Here is an 11,185-nt window from a genome sequence, read left to right as displayed (position 1 = left end):
GGACCAGTCCTTGGAGAGGGAAATCATGCTTGGGAGGTGGAGGGATAGCGCAGAAGAGGAAGACCCTCGAGATGGATTGATTCTGGCACTGGGGTAATGTGGATAGGCGTATTAGAATCAATAAGATTGGCAAGGGATAGATTAGGGTTTAGGAATGTTGTATATAGGGTCACTATGAGTTGCAAGTGACTTGATGACATATAACAACAACGTTGAAGTTCTCCAACAGTTCCTTCCACAGATGGAATCAATCTGATTTCTGTGCATCCCATCAGTGAAACCCATGTGTACAGTCTGCGTTTATGGTTCTTATAAAAGGTATTTGCTATAAATAAATCATTGATTGTACAGAATTCTGTCATTCTATCCCCAACCTTATTTCTGTCACCAACTCCATTTTTTTCTGACTACTGCTCCTTCTTCCTAATTCCTAATTTTTGCATTCCAGTCACCCATTATTATGAAGGCATCTTGGTTACATGTTTGATCGATTTCTGACTGTAACAGTTGATAGAAATCATCTATATACTCCTCTTTGGCTCTTTCTGTAGGCACATAAATTTGAATGATAGTGGTATTAACAGATTTTCCTTGTATGCGTATGGGTATTATCTTGTTACTCACAATATTTTATTTCAAGATGGATCTAGAAATGGCTTTTGTCAAAAGAGTAGAAAAAATAAAGAAGCCCATTTAAAAAGTTCCATAGCAAGTGGAAGAGCAGGCACAATGTTAAGATTTTCTTATATTGTTGGTTGTTGTTGTAATGTACCGTTGAGTCCTTAGTGACCCTATGTACAGCAGGTCTGAAGCCTGCCCTGTCCTGAGCCAGTCTCAATAATTCTGACACACCCAGTTACTTTATTAATCCATCTCTTCCACGGTCTTCCTCTCCTGTGCTGTCCCTCCATCCTTCCAAGCATGATGTCTTTCTTGAAGGACAAGTCTCTCCTGGCCACATGCCCAAAGTATGTGAGATGGAGTATCAAAATCCTAAAACCAAAATTTGGTTTTACCCTCTCCAAGACAGACCTATTTGTTTTCTTGGCGATCCATGGTATGGTCAAGACTCTTCTCCAGCATCACAATTTGCAGATATCAATTCTTCTTCTGTCATCTTTAGTTGTTGTTCAGTTCTTTGACACATAGCAAGTAACTGTGAAGACCATGGCCTGGGTCAGGCGCACCTTAGTCTCTAGACTGACATCAGTGCTTTTCAGTATTATAGAGAAGTTCCTGATAGGAGATTTCTTTTAGTCTTTTCATTAGTCTTTTGATTTCCTGACCGCTGGTGCCAAGAGTGCTGATTGTAGAGCTGAGCAAGCTATAATAGTTAACAACCTCAGTCTCTTTTCCATCTTTCATGGTGCTTCCAGTTGTCCCAGTGGTGAGAATCTTTGTCTTCTTGATGTTGAGCTTCAATCCATACTGAATACTACAGTCCTTGACCTTCTGCAGCAAGTGCTTCAGATCCTCTTCAGTTTCAGCAAGCAAAATTGTGTCATCTGCATAACATAGGTTGTTGATGAATCGTCTTCCAATCCTGATGCCACATTCCTCCTCAGAAAGCCCTGCTTCCCAAATGATCTGTTCTCCATATAGATGAAAAATGTGTGGAAACAGAATGCATCCCTGATGCACTCCTTTCCTAATTTTGAACCATGCAGTGTTTCCTTGCTCTGTTCTGAGTACTGCTTCCTGGTCCAAGTATAGGTTTCACATGAACACAATCAAGTATTCTGGGATTCCCAATTTCCTCAAGGTTAGCCACAATTTGTTGTGATCCACACAGTCAAATGCCTTTGCATAGTCAATGAAACACAGACATTCCTCTGGTATTCTGCTTTCTTCATCACAATTTTGCTAGTGTGTGATATTAGTGATATTGTTTGATAATTTCTACACTCTGTAGAGTCACCTTTTTTTGGAATGGGACTAAATATGGATCTCTTCCAGGCAGTTGGCCAGGTAGTTGTCCTCCAGATTTTTTTTGGCACAACATGGTCCAGGAAGGTAAAATTCTCCAAATCACGGATGCCATTTTGGTCAATGATTTGAATGCTGAAGGCTGGAAGATTCGGGATGAAGCATTTCTTTTTTCTTTTTTTTTTTTGGTGAGAAAAATTTATATTTAGAATTAGCGAGCTGGACTCAGTTTAGATGATCCCAATTTTGTTGGCAACATCCAAAGCATCATAATCAGGAGCAAGTTGAACATAGGCCTTCTTCTCTCCATCAGGCCTAATCAAGGTGTTGACCTTCACCACATCAATCACATCAATGTCATAGAGCATCTTTAAAGCTTGTTTAATTTGGTGCTTGCTGGCCTTGACATCCACAGTGAACACAAGTGTGTTGTTATCTTCTATCTTCTTCATGGCTGACTCAGTGGTCAGGGGAAACTTGATGATGGCATAGTGGTCAAGCTTGTTTCTCCTGGGGGTGCTTTTCCGGGGGTATTTGGGCTGCCTTCGGAGTCTCAGCGTCTTAGGCTGCTAAAAGGTGGGTGATGTGTGGATCATCTTCTTTTTTTATTTGGCGCTGGATGCCCTTCAGGACGCCTTCTTGGCCTTTAATGCCTTTGCTCTGGCTTCAGTTTTGAGAAGGGCAGGGGCTTCCTTCTTCACTTTTGGAGCCATCTTCATAGAAAGGAGGAAGAAGCATTTCTGGAGTTCCTTTAGACATTTCCTAAACAGCCGCACAGCTGTATCACATGAGATAGTGGTGTATCAGGCTAGGATCCTGAGAGTCAGAAAGGAACCGTAGCCATGACCTACCAAAGGGGCCTTTGCCAAGGCCACCAAGTGGTCCATGTGGTAGAGCGCTGGACCCTCAACCTCATCATAGCCAGCCAGGCGACACTGACATGGTACAAAGTCTGACTCTGGAGGCAGTCAGCCAGGCTTCAGCAAGTGCAGTGTGAGAGAGAATTCATAACCATTTCACATCTTGTAAAGCTGAACATTTTTCTGAGCATGATCTGCAAATGATCCAGTGTGGCCAGCTTCTCCAACACACAGAAATAAGATACTTTTTTTCACTCATCTTAAACTTCTTGTCATGATTGTCCTTCATCTGGACAATATTACTAGCAACCACCCGGTTGGAGGCGACCAAAACATAGTCAGGGCCTTAAATACTGATAAGGTACTCCGTAGCAGCAGGAGGGCAGAAGCGGCAGATGTGACACAGCGTGGGTATTGCTAGTGATTCAGCCTCACTGGTGAGACAGCACAACCAAACGCCTCTATGTAGTTTTAAGGAACTCTAGTGGCCTGGTAGGCAAAGAGTCACCCTGCCAACCCAGCCGGGGGGCAGCTTGAAGCCATTCGCTGCTCTGAAGGAGAAAGACAGGCAACCCCCTCATTATGACTTACAGCTTCTGAAAACCCACTAGAGGGTCAGTTAAGAGTCTGTTCCAAGGGAGCTCTGGTGGCCTAGTGGCAAGAAGCTGCACTGTAATCCCAGAGGCACGTGATTCAAATCAGCCAGATGCTCTGGTGGAGAAGGAGGGGCAACTGTTTCCTGTACCAGTCAGATCGGATTTGAGGGTACACACACACACACACACACACACACACACACACACACACACTAAAATAAATTTTTTTTAAAAAAACAGTCTGTTCCAACTTGACAGCAAAGAAAAAGAGAACTGTTTTTCTATCTAGATATAAATATAATAGATACCCTATATCTTGGAAGCAGGAGTGGCATCAACTTCCACAATAGCTTGCCTCTGGAAACCCTATGAACCTGGAGAGAAGACGAAAGTTATACAGGGGGTGTCCAGGACTTTCGTTCATAGGGTCACTATGAGTCACCTGTGACTCAACGACACTTAACAACAACAACCCTGTATCTATTATATTACTCTAATGTATCACAATCGTTTCCCCGTGGTTATATCTTATATTAGAAGCTCTGAAATCTTGAAATATCATTAATGCTTATAGCTTCTTCTGAGTCATTAAACCCACTGATAAATTTTTTTCTTACTCAATTATAAGGGCACTCTGGTGGCCTAGTGGTAAGAAATTGCACTGCAATCCCAAAGGCAAGCACTTCAAAACCAGCAGCTACACCGCTGGAGAAAGATGGACAATTTCCTCCCATGTGATTTATTGCCTATGAAAACCTGCTGGAGTCAATTCTAACTCAACAGCACACAACAAAAACAACAGCTCTATTATTTTTACATCTAGATACTACTTCCAATAACTATTCCATTACGGTATCACAATACTTTTTTTTAAATTTTACATTGGTTTGCAGACAAAGTTTATGTACATTGTGTTTCATACCATCCTTCATTTTCATTGAGTTTCATATAATCATTATCATTCATTATGTTTTATAAAATCAATCACCATTGAACCATGCCCATTGTTACCCTGTCTTTCCAGATCCCCACTGGATCTTTCCCATTTCCTTTACCCCTCCTCCCTCCATCACCAAATTTTGTGCCCCTGTGATTTCCCCCTGCCTACCCTCACCCCTCTCTTCTCACCCTTTCCCCCCTTGGAGTCCCATACATGTTTTACTAGTTATCCTTCTGTTTTTTACAATATTGGTCCTATGCAGTATTTATCCTTGTGAGACTGAGTCAGTTAACTCAGCATGATGCTCTCCAGTCTTTCCCAAGTTAGGTAGTTTTTTTGTTCTTTTTTTAAAAAAATTATTGCTCCTGAGTGCTGCATAGTACTCCATCAAATGAATGGACCAAAATGTCTCAATCCATCTGATTGTGGATGGACATTTGGGCTGTTACCATATTCTTGTGATGGTGAATAATGCTGCTATGAACGCTGGTGTACAAATCTTCATTTGTGTCTCAGTTCTAATTTCCTTTGAGGTATATTCCTAGGAGTGGAATTGCTGGACCACATGGCATTTCTATGTTCAGTTTTTTGAGGAAACACCAAACTGCCTTCCAGCATGGTTGCTCCATTTTACAATCCCACAACAGTGTATGAGAATTCCTAACTCTCTGCATCCTCTCCAACGTTCATTGCTTGCTATCCTATTGAACGTTGCCACTGCCAGGGGTGAGATAGTACCTCATTGTGGTTTTGATTTGCATCTCTCTTATAAGGAGAGATTTTGAGCATTCCTTCATGTATCTGTTGGCCATCCAAATGTCTTCCTCTGTGAAAAGTCTTTCTATGTTTCGTGTCCATTTTGTAATTGGGTTATTGGTTTTGGGGTTTGTTTGTTTGCTTGCTTGCTTATTTTTTGGTTTTTGTCTTGTTTTGTTTTGTATTTTGGGTTTGGGTTTTTGTTTTTTTTTTTTTTGTGGAGGCCTTGTAGGATTCTGCAAACTTTTGTTATGAGACCCTTGTCTGAGATGACATTGCCAAATGCTTTTTGCCAGTCAGTAGATTTTCTTTTACCCTATTGGAAAAAGCTTTTAATGCGCACAGGAATTTAATCATTAGAAGGTTCCATCCATCAATTTTATCCTCTCCTGGTTGTAAATTTCTGTCAAATACAGCTTCTTTATACCATAGATGAGGCCTTCCAAGATTGCTCCCAATTTGTCCCTTATGATGTTTATGATTTTGTGCTTTATGCCTAGGTCTCTGATCCACCTTGAGTTGATTTTTTTTAATATGGTGTGAGACATAGATCCTGATTCAGTTTTTTGCAGGTAACAGTCCAGTTTTGCCAGCACCATTTGTTGAAGTGGTTGTCACTTCACCATTTGATAGATTTTGTTTTCCTGTTGAATATCAATTGACCATAGATAGATGGGTTAATTTCTGCATCCTCAATTCTGTTCCATTGGTCTGTGTGTCTGTCATTGTACCAGTACCATACTGTTTTAGTTATTACAACTGTAGAATAGGTTTTGAGATGAGGGGGTGCTATGCCTCCCACTTCATCCTTGATTTTCAGAAGTTCTTTGCTTGTTCCGATCTCTTTCCTCTCCAAATAAACTTGACAGTTGCCTTTTTTATCTCCTTGGAAAATGAATTTGTTATCTGCATTGGGATTGCATTAAACATGTAGATTGTTTTTAGTAGGTTTGTCATTTTCACAATATTGAGTTTTCCTATCCATGAACAGGGAACATTTTTCTTTTTTTTTTTTTATGTCTTTTATTGTGTCTCACAGAAGCATTCTGCAGTTTTTTTTGTAAAAGTCTTTTGTGTTTCTAGTTAGGTTTATTCCCAAGTATCTCAATTTATGGTTGTCCATTGTATATGGCATTGCTTTCTTGATTTCCTTCTCTGTTACTGTAGAGGAATACACAGTCTTGAGTATACTGATCTTGTATCTTGCTACCCTGTTAAATTGGTCAATTAGCTCTAACAGGTTTTTGTGGGGTTTTTGTTTGTGTTTTTTTTTTTTCTTCTTGAGTCCTTGGGTTTTTTCTGTATATCACAGTCATTTTTATTTGATCTTTTCTTAATGCCAGGAGTCTGTTTTTGTAACATTTTGATAATGATGTGGCAAAGTGAGTTATATATTGGGCTTTAAATTGAAAGGTTGGCTGTGCGAACCCACCAGCTACCCTTTGGGAGGAAGATTCTTTGGCTGTCTCCCCTTAAAAAGACGTGCTGTCTTAGAGACCTGATGGGGTGTTACTGGTTACTGAGAGTCAGAATTGACTTCATGACGGTGGGCTTGGTTTGGATTATGCTTCAGGAATAAGGCTTTCCTTTGCCATCTTACCTATTTGACCTCATGCATTTATAAACACTGTTTCGAGAAGGAATCCATAGCACACAGACGAAAATATCATTTCAGACATACCCAGAATCCTCTTGCCCCTCAGAGGCCTACAAAGCCCTCTTTTCTTCTCTGTTTCTGGACTGGAAATTTGTAGAATGGCGTCCAAGGCTCAGGCCAGCCAGCAACACCTGATCGTCATTGGCTGGAAACCATTCCTGCTAAGATAACTCCATCTGCGGCAGGCTGGCTTTCCCGGGAAGCAGACGGTGAGTCAGAGACTTGCAGGCAGGAAGTTTATAGGGGAGCACATCTAGGAACAGAATCTGTGGAGGGGGCTGGTGAAGAAGCAGGTCCAGGCATAGGGAAAAGATTACAGTCACAGCACCGCCCCAGCCACAGAAGGTCTGGAGCCGGGAGGACCCCAGTTGGACTAAGGGCTGGACGTTTTTACACTTCACCTTCACTGGTCAGGGATGCTGGGAAAGAGATATGTCCTGAGGTGAGGCAGGGCACTTCATGAACTCACTTAGCAGCTGGGAGAATCCATGCACCACATCCATCCCGCCTACCCTACGTTTCACCCCGCTTCATATCGCCTGCCTTTCGGCACAGCAGTTCTGTAAGACACACAGGCACCTTTGCTAGCTGGCTGAGACATAGAAGCTCAGAGCCAGTATGTGACATGACTCCTCCAGCAGCATACAGGTAGGAGGGCCTTGCTGGTGTGGAGCTGAGGTTTGAGGTTCCACACCTGCCTCACTCTCCTCCTCCACCCTAATTGTAGCTGCAGACTGACATTTTAGTTCAGTTTGAGACTTCGGGTTTTGCAACTCTTATCAGTTCTCCAAATTAGACATCAGTGGGCCAAGGATTCCTATACTTTCCATATGTTTCTGCCTCAGAACCTTCTCCTGCTCTGAGCCGGTCTCTTTCTGTCCTCCTTGGATTCCCTCTTCCATCATCATACCCACTCAATCATGAAATCACATGTCTTCTCTAAATCTCCTCACCCTCTCAACTCACCTGCCTTCACGCCTCTCCCCCGTCTCCCTTCCCACTGTCCCATCCACCAAAGTGTCCTTCAGCACCTCTTATGACTAATTTCAGCTCACATTCTCCTTATCCTTCATCAGAAAAATACTTAAGCTCAGCTCTCACCATTTCTGTTCATAGCTCCCCTTTATCAGTGGGATTAAGACTACGAGATTAAGGATCCCTCTGTGTTTCATTGACTACTCAAAGGCATTTGACAATGTGGATCACAACACATTGTAGCTAAACTTGACAAGAATGGGAATCCCAGAACACTTGATTGTGCTCTTGCGAAACCTGTATCTGGAGGGGAGGCAGCCATCAGAACAGAGCAAGGAAACGCTGCGTGGTTCAAAATCAGGAAAGGAGTGCATCAGGGATGTATCCTGTCTCCATATCTTTTCAGTCTGTATGCAGAACAGATCATTTGGGAAGCAGGGCTTTATGAGGAGAAATGTGGCATCAGAATTAAAGGAAGACTTATCAACAACTTGCCTTATGCAGATGACATAATCTTGCTTGTAGAAAATAAGGAGGACCTGAAACATCTTCTGCAGAAGGCCGAGACTCTGTTTGTTGTTGTTGTTTGATGCCATTGAGTCGTAGACGACTCATAGCGACCCTATGAATGAACGGCCTGAGCACTGTTCGTACATAGAGTTTCCGGAGGCAAGCCATTTCGGAAGTGGATGCCACTCCTGCTTCCAGGCTTGATTTAGTTGGGAAGCTTCAGCCAACACTGTCCACCATGGGTACCCGTTACCACGATTGGCACATCACTGTCACAGTCTTCAGCATCACAGCAACCATGAGTTACCTCTGTACAGCAACACACAGACCAGTGCTATACCACCTAGAAGAATATTAATTTAAGCTCAATATCAGGAAAACAATGATTCTCACCACTAAGTCAACGGTAGCACCATGATAGATGGAGAAGAAGAGATTGAAATTGTCAACAATTTCAGCTTGCTCGGCTCCACAATCAGCACTCTTGGAACCAGCAGCTAGGAAATCAAAAGATGAATTGGATTAGGAAAGTCTGCTGTCAGGGCTCTCTCTAGAGTGCTGAAGTGCAACAGTGTCGTTCTAGAAACTAAGGTGCACCTGATCCAGGCCATGGTCTTTGTCCTTACTTGCTATGCATTAGAGAGCTGGACAATGACTAAGGACGACAGAAAAAGAATCAATGCCTTTGTGTTAGAAGAGTTTTGAACATACCATGGAATGCCAAGAGAACAAACAGGTCCATTTTGGAGATAGTGAAACCAAGTTTCTCCTTGGAGGCAAGGATTTTGAAGCTCCATCTCACATACTTTGGGCATGTGGCCAGGTGGGACCAATCATTGGAGAAGGACATCATGCTTGCAAAGCTTGAAGAATAATGCAGGAGAGGAAAACCACGGACGAGATGAATTGACTCAGTCACTGGGGTCATAGGGGCAGGTGAGTCAGAGAGAGGGAGATTGGCTCAGGACAGGACAGAGTTCACAGTGAGTCCTAGTTGACTAGATGGCACTTAATAACAACTATGACCACAACCACAGAATGAGTCCTCCATTCTTCACCCTTCCACATTACCAAGGTCCTGGCTAAACTGGTGACCCACTGCTGCCTCATTTTCACTCAAAGCTTTGCCTTTGTTAGAAACATGTTCCCTTCGCATTGAGGAGTGTGTACCAAGCACCCACCCAGTGTGTCGGACACTACCAAGGAGAGAGCGATGAACAAGAAGAACATGGTCCTGCCGTCACAGAGCTCTGCACACTTTTCAAAAGGCAGATGTTGAGCACATACACCACTGTGATATCGGCAGATCCTGGGCACTGCCAAGAAAGGGGGGGAGGAACAGGCAGATGTAATTCAGCCATGCTGCCTGACCTTGTGCCAGGAATGAATTACAGACGTGGGCAGATAGGGACCCCTCATTATTTCTGCTCCCACCCACACTTTGCTTATTCTGTGAGTCACTCAATTGGTATCTTTTTCTGTCCCTGCCACGAGGTGGAAAGGGAATGTCAACAGTGAGTGCTGAGGGAGATCCTTGCTGGGGGCCTCACGCACTGACATTGCAGTTGAGATCTGAGGGAGAAGGTTCATGTAGGGGTCAGAGTCATCCAGGCAAAGGGACAAGAGGAACCAGGTGCAGACCAAAGACAGAAAGAAGCGTGTGAGAGCAGAGGGGTCAGATGGGACTGTGATGTGAGATGAACAGCGGAGTGGCCAGGGCCAGACCTTGAAGATTCAAAGCATTCCCTATAAAGCAACAATTTGTCAGAAATGTGGTATATTACTTAGCCTTACACCAGACACCAAGATGTGCAGAGGAAAGATGGTCAGATAACCACAAAGTTATGCTGTAGTCATGGGTAAAAAGAAATTAAGGTCCCAGGAGTTGAGGGAATATCAACTGACGTGTTTCAATAAACAGATGCAGCCCTGGATGTGCTCGCTAGCCTATGCCAAGAAATTTGGAAAACAGCTACCTGGCCAACTGACTGGAAGAGAGCCATATTTGTTTGTTTCCATTCCCAAAACAGGTGATCCAACAGAATGTAAAAATTATACAATGTTGTTGTTATGTGCCATCCAGTCGCTTGCAACTCATAGTGACCGTATGTACAAGAACTCTAAATGACGTTCTATCCTGTGCCAACCTCACCATCTCAAACACACTCATTCCCACCACTCCACTCACAGAATCGATCCATCTCATCGAGGGTCTTCCTCCTGTTCGCTGCCCGTCCACTCTGCCAAACATGATGTCCCTCTCCAAGGACCAGTCCCTCCTTGCAACATTCCCAAAGTATGTCAGACGAAGCTTCAGAATCCTTGACTCCAAGGAGCATTCTGGCTTCACTCTCTCCAAGACAAACCTGTTTGTTATCCTAGCAGTTCATGGTATATTCAACACTCTTCTCCAGCACCGCAGCTCAAAGACATCAATTCTCTTTCTCTCATCCCTAGTCACTGTCCAACTCTCTGATGCATAGCACGTAACTGCAAAGACTATAGCCTGGATCAGGCGCACCTTAGTCTCCAGCCTGACGTCATTGCTCTTCAGTCCTCTTGAGAGGTCCCTCACAGCTGACTTTCCCAATGCAATTTGTCTCTTGATTTCCTGGCTGCTGTTACCAAGGCTGATGACTGTGGAGCCAAGTAAACTAAAACTGTTAACTATCTCAATCTCTTCACCATCCATACTGATGTTGACAATTGGCCCAGTGGTGAGAATCTTTGTTTTCTTGATGTTGAGCTTCAATCCATATAAGAGGCTGCAGTCTTTGACATTCTGCAGCAAGCACTTCAGGTCCTTCTCAGTTTCAGCAAGCAGGGTTGTATCATCTGCATAACGCAGGTTGTTGATGATTCTTCCACCAATCCTGATGCCACATTCCTCCTCATACAGCCCAGCGTGTTGGATGATCTGTTCTACATACAGATTGAAAAGGTATGGAGACAGAATACATCCCTG

The 11,185-nt window shown here is 43.2% G+C and overlaps 1 pseudogene; it reads right to left on the bottom strand.

The window, feature by feature from the left end:
* LOC102848805 overlaps positions 1-7,238 on the bottom strand; it is a 128,254-nt pseudogene extending 121,016 nt beyond the window's left edge.
* Between the last annotated feature and the right edge of the window lie 3,947 nt (positions 7,239-11,185).

This window comes from Elephantulus edwardii, unplaced genomic scaffold (assembly GCF_000299155.1).
Source record: "Elephantulus edwardii isolate Elephantulus edwardi_28Jun2011 unplaced genomic scaffold, EleEdw1.0 scaffold00068, whole genome shotgun sequence".
Classification (NCBI taxonomy): domain Eukaryota; kingdom Metazoa; phylum Chordata; class Mammalia; order Macroscelidea; family Macroscelididae; genus Elephantulus; species Elephantulus edwardii.
The sequence above is the reverse complement of the archived record's forward strand: the minus strand, read 5'-3'. Positions and strand labels throughout refer to the sequence as shown.